The following is a 16,172-nucleotide window of genomic DNA, read 5'->3' on the forward strand; positions in this document are numbered from 1 at the left end:
AGTTCCATATGGGAAATAGAATAATGAATAACTTCAACAATTTTCCATATTTCACTAACCTTATTTATTTAGTGTTTTGGTGGAGAGGGGATGGAGTATTGGAAAGCAAATCCTAGATATATTTTCACTCAAAATGCCTCATTATGTATCTGTAATAGATAAGAACTTTAAAAAACTGCAATGCCATTATGTCTGAAAAAATTATTAATTTCTTAATATCTGATAGTAAGTCCACGTTTTGTCTCAAAAATGTCTTCAAAAAAATCTAATTTATTTATTCAAATCAAATCCACACAAGATCTAAATATTGTATTTACTTGTTACTAACATTTTAGAATGTTATTTATTTTAGAAGTCATTTATTTACATGCATTTAACCTTCGTATTAAACCAATGCAGAAGGTATGGTCCCAGCTCAGAGAGGTTAAGAACCCTTACCAAGGTCTCATTGCTGGCAGGCACCGGACACATAATTTGAATTAAATCTGCTTAACTCCAAAGCCTCCATGCCACTCCTTCTGATGCGGGCTACCAGAATTTTTCCTGTGTTGCAGAGAGGTAAAAAGGCCACTATTTAAGAGACAGGGTCCGGGTGAGGCGGCTCATGGGTGTAATCCCAGCACTTTTTGAGGCCGAGGCAGGCAGATCGCTTGAGTCCAGGAGTTTGAAACCAGTCTGGGCAAGATGGTGGAACCTCATTTCTACAAAAAAATACAAAAATTAGCTGGGGGTAGTGGTGCACACTTGTAGTCCCAGCTACTGGGGAGGCTGAGGTGGGAGGATCACTTGAGCCTGAGAGGTTGAGGCCGCAGTGAGCTGACTGCTAACCCTGATTGCCTCCATAGATTGTGCCACTGCATGCCATCTTGGGTGACAAGAGTGAGACCCTGTTTAAAAAAAAAAAAGGAAAGAAAAAATAAAAAGGGATAGGGTTTGGGTTCAGGTTGGCCTGGATGCAAATTGGTGCAAATTACACAGTCTCTCTGAACTTTCATTTCTGTCTGCATCTGTAAATAAGGATAATGATGAAGATTCGGGGCAGATTAAATAAGAATATGCATGTCTAGTATTCAGCACAGTGCATGGCACATGGAAAGCGCTCAATAAATGTTAGCAATTAATGTAGAGGAGGAGAAAGAACCACAAAGTATTTAATCATTTGCTTTTGTTAGTAGCTCAAGGAAATGGTGGCTCATTATTGTTAATAGAGCCTGCTCAGGATTGAGGCTGAAGAGGGGAAGGGTAGGAGTGGGGATAGGATAGGGGAGTGGCTCTACCTGGATTGGAGAAAGGAGTCCTAGAAATAAAGATTTAAATTGGTGTCCGAGGAGTTCTCACGAGGCCTCAGCTGGAAAACAGTTAAACGTGTCTTCTGACCACTAACCCAGGTTGCCTCCAGAGAAGGAAAACCAAGTGGGTGGCAGACAGGGTGGGAGGGAGACTTCTTGCTGTTTATTTGAATTTGGAACCACGTGAATGCATTCAACCTATTCCAAAAGAATAAATTACATTAAAAAATGATCTTTTGCTATGGGGATAAGTGCTGAGAATGGTAAGACTAGGATCTAACGATAATAATAATAATAATGGTAATTCCATTATACTTTGTGCAGCCCTAGGAGGGCTTCAGTCATGCAGGACAGGTTTTGAACTAAGATTGGGACTTTTTCAGCCTGACTCTGATTTCAAAGATCCAAGCTAATATTTTAATTTCAGTCACCATCCTTCTGACCCTGATTTTAGAAACAGTACAGACCCAGTGCTCATGGACTTGGTTTATTCAACCTGTGGATTGCCTTCAAGAGTATGCATTGTTGGGAGTCAAGTCTATTGGTAAAATTAGGGATGCATTGTCTGTGCATCTGCTGGTGCTTTCCCAGTCCTTTAGGTGCTCTCTCTATCTATCTATCTATAATTTTATTTTTTGAGACAGAGTATTGCTCTGTTACCCAGGCTGGAGTGCAGTGGGGCAATCTGATCACTGCAGCCTCAACCCCGTCATCCTCCTGTCTTAGCCTCCTCAGTAGCTGGGACTACAGGCATGCACCACCATGCCTGGCTAATTTTTTATTTTTTAATAATAAACGTGGAGAGGGTTTCTCCACGATGCTCAGGCTGGTCTCAAACTCCTCAACTCAAGCAATCTGCCTGCCTCATCCGCCCAAAGTGCTGGGATTACAGGTGTGAGCCACCCCGCCTGGCCCCATAGATTTTTTTTTTTTTTTTTTTATGCTTCAATCAGCTAAGACTCTGGGACTCTGGGGATCTGTTTTTCCAGAGTCCTTTGGAAGGTGGAGGGAGGGTACACAACCCTATTCACAAATATTAGTAACTTGCTTTAAACTCTGTTCTAAGGCCTTATATAAAATAACTCATTTAAACCTCACAATAACACTATACTGTAGATATGAATACTATCATTCCCATTTTACAGGCAAAGAAACTGAACCAAGTGGTTAAATAATTTGCCTAAGGTCAGAGCCTGCAGAGCTAACCATCTGGCATTACCATCCCTCTGCTGGCAATGAACAGAGCGGGCCAAGAGTGTAGGGTGTAAGGGGTCCTTTGAAGGTGACAAAAACGTCCTTGGCTGTGTAGCCGCAAATTCCAAATCCCTCCTTCTCTGCAGCTTCTGGTTTAGGAGCTGGAAAGACAGGCTGTGAATTTCCACATTGACCTGGGGCAACTAATTTACTCTCCCGAATAGGTTCCTTATCTGCCTCGGGGAGGAGTTTTAGATTAAAAGGGTGTGTGTGTATATGTGCTGGGTGGGAGGTGGAGGGGCCGAGTTTTCTGGGCGGTGCGATTTTCCCAGGTCTCGTTTTGAGGTTTTGTCCTAGCCAACTCCCGCTCAAGTCCCTGGGCGGTGATGGTGGTCAAGCTTAGCTTGGCTGTTCCTTCTCCGCTTGGAAAAAGACCACCACTGGGGCCATCTCCGGCCACAGCGCTGCAGCCAGGAGACCTATCGTAGGTCTTTTTGCCTGAGTTAGTTAGAGACCTGGGTGTACCCTCAGGAAGGCATCTTGAAGTTACTGACAGTTGAGTCAAATCTTGAAGGTCCAGCAGGAGTTAGCAAGAAGAGGTGGAAGGGGAAAGGTTAGGCGCCCATTCCTCCACCCCTCGAACAAAGAAAGCTCGACGGGGCTTACAACATCCGAGGAAGAGCTGGGCGGATAAAGAGGTCTGTAGAGACGAAATTACAACTTGGCTTTATTCTAAGGGCAATGGAGGAGGGTTTTGAAGGCTTTAAAAGAATGTCAATAGGAGTTTTAGAAAGACCCCCCCTAGTCGCTTGGGAGGAATGGGTCGGAGGGGGACAGGAAGCTATCGCAGAAAGCAGCCCACTTGGAAGATGACCGAGGACTGAGGAAAGAGGGCGGGGGACGTCGAGCATCTGAAGCCTTTCCCAGTCGCCGCCAACACTGTGCGCTGTCCCTCGGCTTTGCTTATGTGGAAGGGCTCCATAAAGGGCTGGGCACGCGCCAAACGCTCATTAAGCGAAATAGCCCAGGTCCCCTCCTCTTTCAGGGACTCTCTGGTCCACGTGCCCCAGAATTGGTAGGGTAGGCGGGAGGACTTTCCACTGTGAAGATGGAGAACGGTTACCCCTCAAAAAACACAAAAACCTCGGGTGCTTTTGGCAGCAGTCTCCTCCGCCCATGACCTCATGCTTTAAGCTCCCATATAGCCTCCCTCCGCTCAATCCACACCCAGCCCCCGGGTGGGGGTGGGGTGGGGGACACTGGCGAAGGTCTGGGTAGCGGGAGGTCATTCTTCATGCGCGAGATTTTGGGGGAAGGGGCGCCACGATTTCCCCCATGAAAAAAATGGATGGTGTAACTTTCTGTAGTGCAAAAATACTGTCTTGCCCTCGAGACAGATGCCTCGAACACGGCTCGAGATGGTCTGTTTAGCTGAACTACCTTTGGTTCACGTTTCCTCTGACCAGGAAAGAAGCTTGGAAATGCAGGGATATCAGGCCAGGTTCCCTGGCACCTGGGCCGACCCCTGCCACGCCCTCGCGGGACCTGGGGGCAGTCCTGATGTTGCCCTCCGCCCCCGCCCGCACCGCCGAGGTTTGAACCTTTGGCTCGCCTTTCAGCCCGCGCCCTGCCCCCTGCTCGCAGCTGCTCCCGGTTTGGGTGCAGCGGTTTCCCCCGCAGAGGAGGAGGAGGAGACAGAGCGACGGAGCGACTCCGGGCTCAGGTTTCCGCACCAATGCCGAGCAGCCCCGGGCGGCCCCCGGCGGCCTTCCCTCCTCCCCGGCACCACGTTCCACAGTCATGGCGCGCGAGGAGGGGCGAGCGCGCGCGGCGGCGGCAGCACCCGCGCCCCCTCTCCTCCCCTCCCCTCCGCCGCCCGGCCCCTCTCCTAGGCAACCTCCCTCCCCGGCCTGCTGCGCCCGCCGCGGCGATGGAGACCCCCCTCCCCAGAGAGCTGCTCTTCCAGCGCGGTCTACTACACCCCTTCCCCGCCCCCATCGGGGCGGAGGGATGGAGACGCGCGCTTCGCGAACCTCCAGCCCCTTCTCCGGAGCCCCAGCCCTCTCCCAGCCCCACCGAGGCCAGGGTGCGGTGGGGGTAGGCGCGGACCGTCTCCTCGCAGCCCGCCTCGACCTCGGCATCTTTGCAGACCCTTAGAAAAATAAACAAACCCCCTCCCAAACCCCAGTCGTTAGCTTGCAAAGCGCGTTACAATAACCGGGACGGCTACGCAGGAAGCAATCCTGCACTGGTCTGGGTTTAAGGCGGCAGCTTCCCGGCCACGCTGCCTTCTCCCCGACCTCGATTTTCCGGCCACGCCGGAAAGTCCGCTGCACCTCGGGGCTGACAGGTCCCGCTCGCGCAGGGCCGCAACTGGGCCCGTGTCCCCCGTCCCATCCTCATCCAGAGACTCGCCAGCCTACAAAAGGTGCAACCTCACGCACACGCAAAGCGCACAAATAAAGTCAGCAGCGCACCGCCGCGAAGGCTGCGAACAATACGCCGGGCGGCCCGCGCCCGCCGGAGCGCTGCGCCCAGGGGTAAAGGGGACGCGGGCGGGGGCCGCGGCGGAGGACCAGCCGGCCGCGGCGCTGGACACCTTACTTCCTGCTTCCCCGCCCGCGGCCAGACCCAGCTCTGCGGAGGGATATCTCTCCCCTCCTCGGTCCCTCTCCCTCCCTTCCCCCGCCCTCCCCCCTTTTTGCTCCTGCTCCCCCCCCCCCACCCCGCCTTTCTCCTTTTGCAAGAAAATAATTTGACAGTCGATTTGCTGACAGGGGAGGAATTTGCATCCTGGATTTAAAAAAAAAAAAAAAAAAAGGCCGAGAGGAGCTTGGGAACGGTTGCTAGGGGTGGGTAATGGGTGAAGAAAGGGGGGTACTGGGGAGCGGATAAGGAGGGTTAAGGGAGGGGGCGAGGATGGGGAGCAATGCAAAGGTAAGGCCAGGTTACAGCGGCTCGGCCCCGAGTGGGCTGCGGCCGGGGGAGGGGCGAGAGATACATATGTATTTCTGTCTCCCCAGCACACCCCCTTCCCTCTAAGCGATGGCTGAGAGGCGGTGCATGCAGATGGGGAGTAAGTTTCCTGAAGGGGAGGGTGGATGCACGCGCGCAGCAAATTTCCACCGGGGAGGGAGAACGGCTGGATGCGGAGAGTTTGGAGTTGCTTGCGGCGGAGGGCAGGAAGGGGAACAGGGCTGGGAAAGGGGGCTGGCGGGCGCTATATCTGATAGTAAGTTTCCAGCATCAGGAGAGCCTGCACGCTTGCTCACTAGTAAGTTTCTGGCCGGTGAGGGCGCAAGGGGAGGAGGAGAGGGAGGGGTGCATGTATATAGAAGGGGGGAGGGGGGAGCAGATTTCCTGCGGGGAGGCTGAATGCATATGGAGAGTAGATTTCCTGAAGGGAGGGTGGAGGCGTAGACGGACCGAGTAAGTTTCTTGCTGGGGTGGTGGAGGAGGTGGTGGGTTGGTGCTTTGGAAACCCAAAGCTTCCTACCCCGGGTGGGGGAGCACACTCTTGCGGCGGGGCGAGGGGCCAGGTTCCCTGCTGGGGAGAGGGGCTTGCATCTGGGGAGTATGTTTCCTGGCGGAGCGATATTTGTTTACAGGCTGAGGGCAGTACTGTAAGTGAGTAGCGCTGAGAGAAGGCGGCTGACATAAATTAATATTGAAATTACTCCATCAGCTCTGCTCGCCCCCCATCTCACCCCCCAAGCGGAGACTGGTCTTCTCGTCGGATTGCCCATGCACTTGTTGCAGAAACAGCCAAGGTAGGCAAGAAGCTTATTAAGTTTCATTTTTTAAAAATTAGTTTGGGGATGCTCCTCGAGAAGACGGGGGTGGGGCGGAGTGGGGAGGGAAGAGTGGGGAGACAGAGAAGGAGAAGTCTCCCCCCCTTTACTTTCACTATGCAAGCAGGGCCTTCTCCCTTCTTCCCTCTCCCCTCTCTGGGCTGCACAGCATCCCAGTAAATGGGGAGGGATGAGATGGGCGCTATAACTGGCAACCCTGGCTTAAAGGTAGTGATGGTGGGCTTGCATTTGAGGTTGTGATGTTATAAAGGCTTCATTCTCCAGCTCAGAAACCGCAGGACTCTGCCTTTTGGGGTTTTTGACATGATGCATATGTGTATGTATACGCGCCTGCGGGATCTGTGGGGGCTGGGTACTCCCCAGAAGTTAGTGTGGCCACCCAGATGGGAGCAGTGTGTAAGGGGGTAAACCTGTTCCTTCACTCCCCAACTTCAGTTTGGGAGACTGGGAAGTTACTGCCGGTGGTCTTAAGAAACAGATATTAAAAACCAAACCAAACCACTCATTCACCGGCGGAGGCCGAGAGCACCTGGCAGGCAGCCTCTGGCCAGCACTGGACTGGAGCATGTGCGCCTGCCATCCTTAGCTTACAAGAAAACGCTTTCTGGTTCCTCCGTATGCCTTCCACCGGCCTGTTAGAGCCAGCTTTGTGGAAACTCTTCCCCAGACTAGAGGCAGCTTTGGCAACTGCCCGTGCTGAAGGGGGTGTCTTCAAGTCAGCGTGGCCTGGGCTGTCTTGTGAAGTGCGTGGAAGTCGTGCTTAGGAATGACTGCCCAGGAGTGGCTAAAGAGTTCATTAAAAAATGTCTCCCGAAAACCGGTCCAGGTGCACTTTTCAGCAGGTCACGGAGGAGAGCTTTAAGAAGGGGAGTTTTAAGTTGTCCCAGTTAGCACCCACCTTCTGCATCACTGACCCTTTTAAGAAAGGAGTTTGGCTATAGGAAGTGTGGTGTTGATGCTCACTGACTGGAGAGGATAACAGCAGGAGTCCTCAGCGCTTAACTAGTTAACCATCAGCCTTTGCCTCTCCTTGCCTCTGTTTTCTTGGTCCTCAGCCTACTGGTGTCTGCAGAAGAGTTGTAGGTCTTGGCTGTCAGCTACCTTGATGATGCTGGGAGTTTTAACTTTGCTAGGATAATTTTAGCATCTGAGGTCCAACGCAGAGACGTTTAGTAGGGTTAGGGAGTAGCCACTAGGCAGTGGAGTTAACTAAGGTTGGTTAAGCTTTCTGCAATTCTGTAGACAGGCTCTGTTCTAGCAGGGTCGAGAAAAATGGGTTTTAAAAAACTCACTACACATTGCTGATGGAGAGTGCTTTTTTTCTTTCCTAACTGTAGTCAGATTTCCAGATTGAGGGTTGATACTTGGCAGTTTGAGAGTTGAGTTAGTTGGGAATTAAATATTATTGCTGCTTATCAAATGTTCCTAACTAGGCATTAGTTAAACAAATTAGCTATTATTTTTACCTGATGAAAATCTGAGTCTGGTTGTTGTATTTGCTAGGAGGGTAAACAAAATCTTTATGTATGTTCATTCCAGGGTGGAATTATTTACATGCCTAGCCTCAGAGCCAAGAGCAGTCATTCAGGTTTTTTTCCTTATATTTATGAGATTTATTTTACTGTCTTGCTTTGGCCATTAGTCAAGTCACAGTAGGTTTTTTTTTTTTTTTCTCTTCTACAGAGAATGTTCTTGTGGTAATAAAGGTTTGAAGGCCCATGAATCATAATTCATTCTTTTTAAAATATTGTGGTGATTGTCAGGATCTGATTTATAGGAATTGATACCCAGAGTGACACACCTCTCTGGGCTCCGCCCTTTTAGGCATGTCCATTTTCGCCAAAGGATTGTTTAGAAGCCAGCTTGACATCCCAAAAAGAGCGTTTCCCTTCTGCTGTATGAGAAGATTAATTTTGCAGGTTCCATAGTAAACATGGGTCTTTTCACAGCTTGGTAAGCAGGCTTCCATATAGCAGGCATGTGTTATTATCACATAGCATTTATGTGAGCTTGCTGTGAAAACAGTTGTTCTATGAACTGTGTGGAAAGTACTCAGTTTTGCCTCCTTTAACCGGCTTGCGCCTGTGGTTTTTGTTGAGTTAGGAACTTAAAGTATAAAGGAGGAGACAGACTATAGTGTTTTTTGCTGCTTATATAATAAAATGTGTGGTCACAAAAAATAAAGCTTGTTTATAATTTTCTTTTTCTCCTCCTTTAATGGGTGGGTTGGTCATAATAACCGAAAGCGTTTTTTTTTTTTTTTTTGGTTTGTTTTTTGTTTTTTGGCAAATGTAAGGATTCTCCTTGAAGTTGATTAGCGAGGAAGTGTTAAAATTGTCTTGTGTTCAATAGTTGGCTCAAGTTTACAGTATTTGTAAAGTGACAAAGAACTTAAACGTGGTTTGATGCTCAAGACTGGGGAAACATCACTGGAAAGAAAGGTGGGGAAAGTACCAATTTCTAGCCATTTCTGGGCTTTGCATTTTTTATCTTAAAAGTGCGTGGTTTGATCCGTGAGTTCCCTTCCGGCTCTGAAATTCTGTGTCTTGTAAGCGAGGTCTCCAGAGGTCTTGACAGTCTCTTCCTGAGCCAACGGCCAATTGCTTCATGGACTTGGGTGAGCTGACTAACTTCTGTTTTTGTCTTTTCATGGAGAAAGTGGATTTGATCCTTGGTATTCCAGAAAGGACTCTTGAGTGACCTGGTGATCTTGACCATCAAACACAAGGAAATACTTATGAATAAAGTATTTTTGACAATGCCAGTCAAAAAAAAACAATGCCAGTGTCTTACACAAAAAAAAATCCCAATTCTGTGCACTAACAGAGAGTAGAGCATGTATATATCCTTGGCACCAAAAATAATTTCTGTTCATCTTAGAAGTTTCTTCTCCAGCCAGCTGGTTAACTTGTCTAAGGTCAAGTCTAAGGTTAACTGAGTTCTTACTCCGAGGCAGCAGGAGGAGGTAGCTTTGGGGATAAGCGGGAGACCAGAAAGCCCAGTGTGCCTTTGCCTGCTTTCTGTGGGTAATTGGGATTTGGCTGAATATTTGTGATAAGGTTCATAATAATGATATAGTATCATTTTTTATCACCAGGATTCTCTGTATTTCACTGTGGGCATTTTTGGGAGAAGCTCTTGATGTTTTTATTGATTTTGGACATTGACATGGAAAGTAAGGATTTAGGGCTGGGCGTGGTGGCTCATGCCTGTAATCCTAGCACTTTGGGAGGCCGAGGCAGGCGGATCACCTGGCCAACATGGTGAAACCCTGTCTGTACAAAAATGCAAAAATTAGCCGGGCATGATGGTGGGTGTCTGTAATCCCAGCCACTTGGGAGACTGAGGCATGAGAAGCACTTGAACGTGGGAGGCAGAGGTTGCAGTGAGCCGAGATCACGCCATTGCACTCCAGCCTGGGTGACAGAGTGAGACTCTGTCTCAAAAAAACAAAAACAAAAACAAACAACAAAAAAAGAAAAGTAAGGATCTAGGCAAGTGGCTCATACCCAGGTGGTATAAGTGGGTGCTCGTGGTCCTACTCTAAAGGCAGTTGAATTCAGCTTATTTTATTTCTGACCTCATAAAACTGTGTGGCTGAGGGAGGAGGGAGGATTAAAATCATCTGGGATCTTGTGGATTAACAATATTTCTGAATTTGCATGTTGGAGGGAAACCAATAAAATAAAGGAGAACTAACATATAGTTGATTTCTTTTGTGGAGAGAGGAGGACAAGAACAACTGGATTCTAGTTACTGGCGTGCGTTGCCACAAGGGTGCTGTGGGCATTTTTAAGGAATAGTATAGTCTCAGTAACATGAGTTTGACCCCAGGGCTCTCTTAATAAATCTTTTCTTCTGGGCTAAAGAAAACACACAACAAAAAGCCTCTGTGGTATTTTCTAAGAATTTTAAGTTCTCAGAGTAGCTGCTTGTAGTAATTTGGTTTACTAAAGAAACAGATGATTCTTGGTTTTTCGTCATGGAAGACAATGAGTTGGCATGGGGTAGCATATGCTGAGCTGTTGGGGTGTTGGTTTAGCAACATAAACATTTCTTTTTAAATGTTTGATAGAGCAGGAAGGGGACAAAGAACCCATGTGCCTAAATAACGGTGATAACTCTGGGCTCAAAGAACGAGGGTTTTATTCATTTGTTTGTTTGTTTGAGACAGCGTCTCACTCTGTCACTCAGGCTGGAGTGCAGTGCCTGAATCTCAGCTCACTGCAACCTCTGCCTCTCGGGTCCAAGTGAACCTCCTGCCTCAGCCTCCCAGGTAGCTGGGATTACAGGCGTGCACCACCATGCCCAGCTATTTTTTATTTTATTTTAGTAGAGACAAGGTTTCGCCATGTTGACCAGGCTGTCTTGAACTCCTAGCCTCAAGTGATCCACCCACCTTGGCCTCCCAAAGTGCTGGGATGACAGGCGTGAGGCACCACACGTGGCCATGGAACAAGGTTTTTTTAATGCCATAAGCAGCCCTGGTTTCTTTCATACATGCGGCAGCTTCTTATTGAGGACTTACTATTTACCAGGCACTGTGTTAAAGCTCCAGAAATATACTGATAATTAAAAGAGACATAATCATCTCCTTCTACCCATACCCCTACCCCTACCACCTCACTTACAGTCCGGAGGCAGCCATATAAAGAAATACAGCTTGCCAATTGTGATCAGTGCTCTGATGAAACCACTGGTCCAGTGACTTGGATGGATTTCATTAGAGTAGCCTGGAAAGGCCTCTCTGAGGTTTGGGGGTGGGGGGAGACAGCACATGAAGCAGAGGAGAGCCTGTGCAGAAGGACTTTGGTTTTGAGGAGAACTCAAAGAGGCACAGGTGGTCAAGGATGAAGGAGAGAGGGTGGCATGAGATGATTGTGCGGGACTCTCTGGGCTTTGAAAAGGTTTACATTTCATTTGAAGTGTAGTGGGAAGCCACTGAAAGTTTGGAATGGGATTGGGCACGGTGGCTCACACCTGTAATCCTAGCACTTTGGGAGGCCGAAGGGGGCAGATGGCCTGAGGTCAGGAGTTCCAGACCAGCCTGGCCAACATGGTGAAACCCTGTCTTTACTAAAAATACAAAAATTAGACTGTGTGGTGGCGGGCGCCTGTGATCCCAGCTACTTGGGAGGCTGAGGCAGGAGAATCACTTGAGCCCAGGAGGCAGAGGTTGCAGTGAGTGGAGATCACGCCACTGCACTCCAGCCTGGGTGACAGAACGAGACTTCATCTCAAAAACAACAACAACAAAAAACCAAACAAACAAAAGAAAGTTTAGAGTGGGAAGCAACAGCCCCTAACTCATGTTAAAGAAGATTGCATTGGTGGAGAAGCAAGCAGAGAAAGGCAGAGCACAGTAAAGAGGCAGGTGGAGCACAGTAAAGAGGCAGGTTGAGGAGGAGGTGAAGGAGGTGCATGGAGAGGAGTGGGTGGGTGTGAGATGCTCATTAGGAGTAGAATGGGCAGGGCTGCTGTGGGGTAGGGAGAAGTATCAAGAACTCCGAGGTTTCTGACTTGTGCAGTTGAGTAGATGGTACTGCTGTTCGCTGATACGAAGAAAGATTGGGAGAAGGAGGTGGGCAGAATCAAGATTTTTTTGGGGGGGCACCACTAAGTTTGAGGTGCCTAATAGACTCAAAGTGGAGATGTTAAGTAGGGTAATCTGATCTACTACCTAGCCCGAGATAAAAATGTGGGAGCCACCAGCATGGAGAGAGCATTTAAATGCAGGAGAGTGGACAGAATGCACTAAGGAGCCCATAGAGAGAGAAGGACAGGCAGTGTGAAGGGGGTGTGTGCTGTGTGCGTGTGTGTGTGTGTGTGTGTGTGTGTAGTGTTTCATGAGGCTGATAAGGCCAGAAAAATCACCATTGGATTTGTTTCATTGGGTTTTTTTTTTTCTTTTTTTTTTTTTTTTTTGATGGAGTCTTACTCTGTTGTCCAGGCTGGAGTGCAATGGTGCAATCTCAGCTCACTGCAACCTCTGCCTCCCAGGTTCAAGCGATTCTCTTGCCTCAGCCTCCCAAGTAGCTGGGACTACAGGCATGCGTCACCACGCCTGGCTGGTTTTTATATTTTTAGTAGAGATGGTGTTTCACCATGTTGGCCAGGCTAGTCTCAAACTCCTGACCTCAGGTGATCCACCCGCCTTGGCCTCCCCAAGTGCTTGCTGGATTATAAGCGTGAGCCACTGCACCAGGCCCTGGATTTGGCACAATGGAATCTGTCTGTGACTTGTGAAGAACAGTTTCAGTGGAGTGAAGGATTGGCCAGGACCACGATTGGTGGTTTGGGAGAGGATCATGAGTGAGGAGCTGCGGACAGCATGTGTAGTCAACTCTTTGGCAAAATTTGATGAAAGGCGAGGAGCAGAGAAATGGAGTGGGAGCTGGAAGGATGTGCAAAAGGGAAAGAGGTTTTTTGGAAGGGTTGGTAATTTGTGTGCTGATGGGAAAGATCCGTGGAGAGGGAGTGATTGATCAAGAGAAACGAGTTGGGTCAGTTGAGCAAAAAGCCCGTGAGAAGGTCTGAGGGGAAGATCTGGCCTTTGTAAGGGGGTGGGGGATACTTCAGGGACTTGCTCCATCATGACAGGCGAGAAAAACTGATAAGGGGGCAGATGCTAAGGAGTGGGCAGGCAGGGGACTGTGTGGAGGGCTGAGATGTTCTGCCTCCCCAGGCTGAGGCTGCCCTGTCCCTGGGAAGGAGTTTGGGCTTAGGACTTGACATCAGCCAGAGACTCAAGGGTTAAGACTGCATCAGAAATGGTACTGCATTTTTCTGAACATTTGACTGCGTTACTGAGCAGCACAGAGGAAAGAGTGAATTCTTTAGCTTGGAGAAAAGAGTCTTCAGTTAAAATAATTAGGGCCTCGCATTAAATTTATTTGAAAACTATGATTAGAAAAAAGACTTCTGTGATTTTCAGCCCTGTTCAGAGTTGGTGGGTGCTGTCATAGGTTTCGAGCAAGAAGCTCAAAAGAAAAAAAAAAAAAAGGCAAAGGCTGCCTCTTGTTTAGGTTGTCTTTTACAAAAAATATCCCATGGACTGCCAGCCTCGGTGGCTCCCAGCTGTGGGGTCTGCAAGGGAGGTGGGTGAAAGAGGAGAGAGTCAGATCTGGATTGAGATCCAGCTCTACACCAAGGCTCTGAATGAGTCGACCTCTGAGCCTCTCTGTATCTGTAAAAAGAGGACTGGTACCATCTTCACCTTTCCTCTTCAAGTTGTGAGGGGGAATCAGATCATGGATGGAAAGTGCGATGTCAACGGTAAGAGGCATAGAACACAGGCAGCAGCAAGGCGGCTTGATCTTCAGCCAGGTCTCCTTTTCAGATAGAAAATCTGACAGCTAGCGAAACATTTCCCTTGTCCACTCCCACTGTTGTTCCCTACATGTAACTGCCTTCTATTTGGGGTTTTCAAGTTCTCTGTGATCCCTTTAGCGAAACTGCTCTTCTTGTCGGAAGGCTGGCCTCAGAAATGCTGGCCGTGCAGTGCCAGTCTATATAGGTTCAAATTCTGATTCCATATTCAGAATCTGGGACCTGCTCACCCAAAGGGCCAAATAAACTTGGTTTGCTCTGCAAAGAATCATGTGAACTGGGTGCAGGGGAACCTTGAACCTACCCCCAAGAAACCCGACTGAGGTTCTGCAGTCTTGGCCGTCTTCATTTGCATTCAGTGTTTGTTTTGCAAATAAGGATTGTGCTATAAAGCTGAGTCTACCTAAAAGCAGTCATTAGCTCTTAGTCTTACTGTGTATGCTGGAAAGTCAATTCTCATTTTAAAAAGATACACAGTGCTTTTCACTAATCGGGCTTCTGGCCTCTGCCTAAGAAGGTGAAGTTTTATTTATTTATTTAAAAATTATCTTTATTATGAAAAAACTTTAAACATACACAGAAGCAGAAGGACTAGTATAATGAATTCCCTTCTACTCATCACCTAGATTTAGCAATTATTGAGATTTTGCTACACCCGTGGATAATGGGGCTTCTTCCTGTATTTGTATAATAAATATGTGTTGTTGATTTTGAAAAGCAGTAGAACTGATACCAATTTAGTTTCATAGAGAGAAGGAAGAAATCAACGAAAAATCAGAGAGAGAGGAAATGGAGGCCATCACTGAAATAACTCGCATTTTATAGTTCCAAAGCCTCTTTGACATGTCTTATTCGTGTCCTGCAACAACCAGAGAAGGTAGATATCCTCATTTTGCAGCTGAGGAAACTGAGGCTCGATAAGTAAAATTGAAAAGTAAAAATAAATGATCAACTAAGAATCACCTGTTCAGCCAGCATCCAAAGCCCTGATTTAATGCCACAATTTGAATGGTGTCCAAATTTTGTGCACTCTGAAATAGATAATGCTATACAGTGTTAAGTAGAAGAATGTGGTACAGAATATATGTAAAAGATTGTGGAAACCAGGAAGATCATCTGGGTGTTTTGGGCTTACAACTCCAATGAGCTTTTGGAAATACTCAGATGATTTAAGCATGTTTTTGGCATGACATTTTTGAAAACTTAAATTGTCTGCCTCCATTATTCTGGAGCACAAAGTTTTAAGGCTGCCTTATAATGAGGGCCAAGACTTGACTTTAACACATGGGGCAGCTATTTGCCATCAGTCTCCTACTGTCAGCTCTGTCCCTTCTGTGGGGCCCCTCAGCAGAGGGACCTGGGTGGTCTAGTGGTCATTTCTAGATGGTGTGGCCTCTAGCCCCTGGGCTCTGACTTTGGGGATAACAGGGCCCTGGACAGCTTGCTCCCTCAGAAAGAATCCTTCCTGAGGGCCCCAGGGGTCTTTGTCATTACGGAGGCTGCTCCTAGGGCCTCTCTTGGTCTTTGGGAAACTGCCCCCAATCTAACTCCTTTGAAAGTTTTTTTTCTTAAAGGAAAAGAGAAAAAGCTGGAGTTGATGCCCAAAGAGTTTTAATAGGAGTGTCGTTTGAGTTCCCTCTGTTGTCATTACAATAGGAGATACCAAGCTCCCTTAAATTCAACTGAAGGACACAGTAATGAGGCTGATTCTGAAGTATTGGGGCTTGAGTTCGCTTTTCTTTGTTAATTGGGTGAATACATGCAAGTTGAGGGGTTTTCAGGGGGAGCCACAGTAGGTAAGGACATTTAGGGCCTCTTTCCTTTTGAAGAGTCTGAGCTTCTTTAGAAGGCAGTATGGAATTCAAACCTCGCAAACTCTCATTCCTTAAGTCTTTCTTGATGGCTCTGTGTGCCTGGGCCTGGCCAGAGCAGTGGGTGGGCTAGAAGGGGCCATTCCTGGGCTCCTGCTGCCCTTGGTTTATAAGGCTGCTGCTGTCATGCTTACGGTGGGATGTGTCTTTCACCTCTCCGGACTGGGAGCTTGGGGAAGGCAGAACTGGGTCATCACTCATTTCTGTACCCCCCAGCCTCTAGCACAGAGCCTGATACTAGTTAGTGCTGTAAAAACGCTTACTTAAGAATCAGCTGGGTTTTGGTTTTGTGTGTGTGTGTGTGTGTGTGTGTGTTTTAAACCTCGGGTTTTCTCCCCATTGCTTCTTGATCCAGGCTTCTCTGCTACCAGGCCCAGTCCTTGCAGCCACTGAAGACCAGACCTGAGAAATATTTTCTTCCCCCTTGCCTTGCCTTGGCCTTGCAGCCTTTAGCTGGGGTGGTTTAACTGAGCTCTCGAATGCAAATACTGTCCCATCCCCCATTCCTTTTAATAAGTGACATTTTGTTAAATCAGTTATTCAAGGCCTTATCTATATTTCTGTCTGTGCTGGCTTAGTCAAAATAGGAAAGAGACTGAATATTAGATTTCTTCACCCACCCCCTCCTCCTTCCCCTTTGAGCAACTCTACGTAAGATTTCTGATAGAGGCGGGGTG

General features: G+C 47.9%; 1 protein-coding gene and 1 long non-coding RNA gene across 9 annotated transcripts in view; one reads left to right on the forward strand and one right to left on the reverse strand.

Moving 5' to 3' along the window:
- Positions 1 to 298: 298 nt before the first annotated feature.
- On the reverse strand, positions 299 to 5,133 carry LOC113225059. Its single transcript, XR_003309669.2, has 3 exons — positions 4,784 to 5,133; positions 1,278 to 1,487; positions 299 to 701 (listed from the first exon to the last, which is right to left on the reverse strand). It is a non-coding gene; the product is annotated as an uncharacterized LOC113225059 (long non-coding RNA).
- TRERF1 (transcriptional regulating factor 1) overlaps positions 4,762 to 16,172 on the forward strand; it is a 230,972-nt gene continuing 219,561 nt past the window's right edge. For 3 of the 8 annotated variants that reach the window (XM_023212818.1, XM_023212819.1, XM_023212820.1), the window contains exon 1: positions 5,942 to 6,253. The gene's annotated coding sequence lies outside the window, so the exon portion shown is untranslated. Of the gene's footprint in view, positions 5,758 to 5,828; positions 5,913 to 5,941; positions 6,254 to 16,172 lie in introns of those variants that run through there. The other 5 variants (XM_023212815.1, XM_023212809.1, XM_023212813.3 and 2 more) reach the window with 4 other exon arrangements.

This window comes from Piliocolobus tephrosceles, chromosome 5 (assembly GCF_002776525.5).
Source record: "Piliocolobus tephrosceles isolate RC106 chromosome 5, ASM277652v3, whole genome shotgun sequence".
NCBI lineage: Eukaryota > Metazoa > Chordata > Mammalia > Primates > Cercopithecidae > Piliocolobus > Piliocolobus tephrosceles.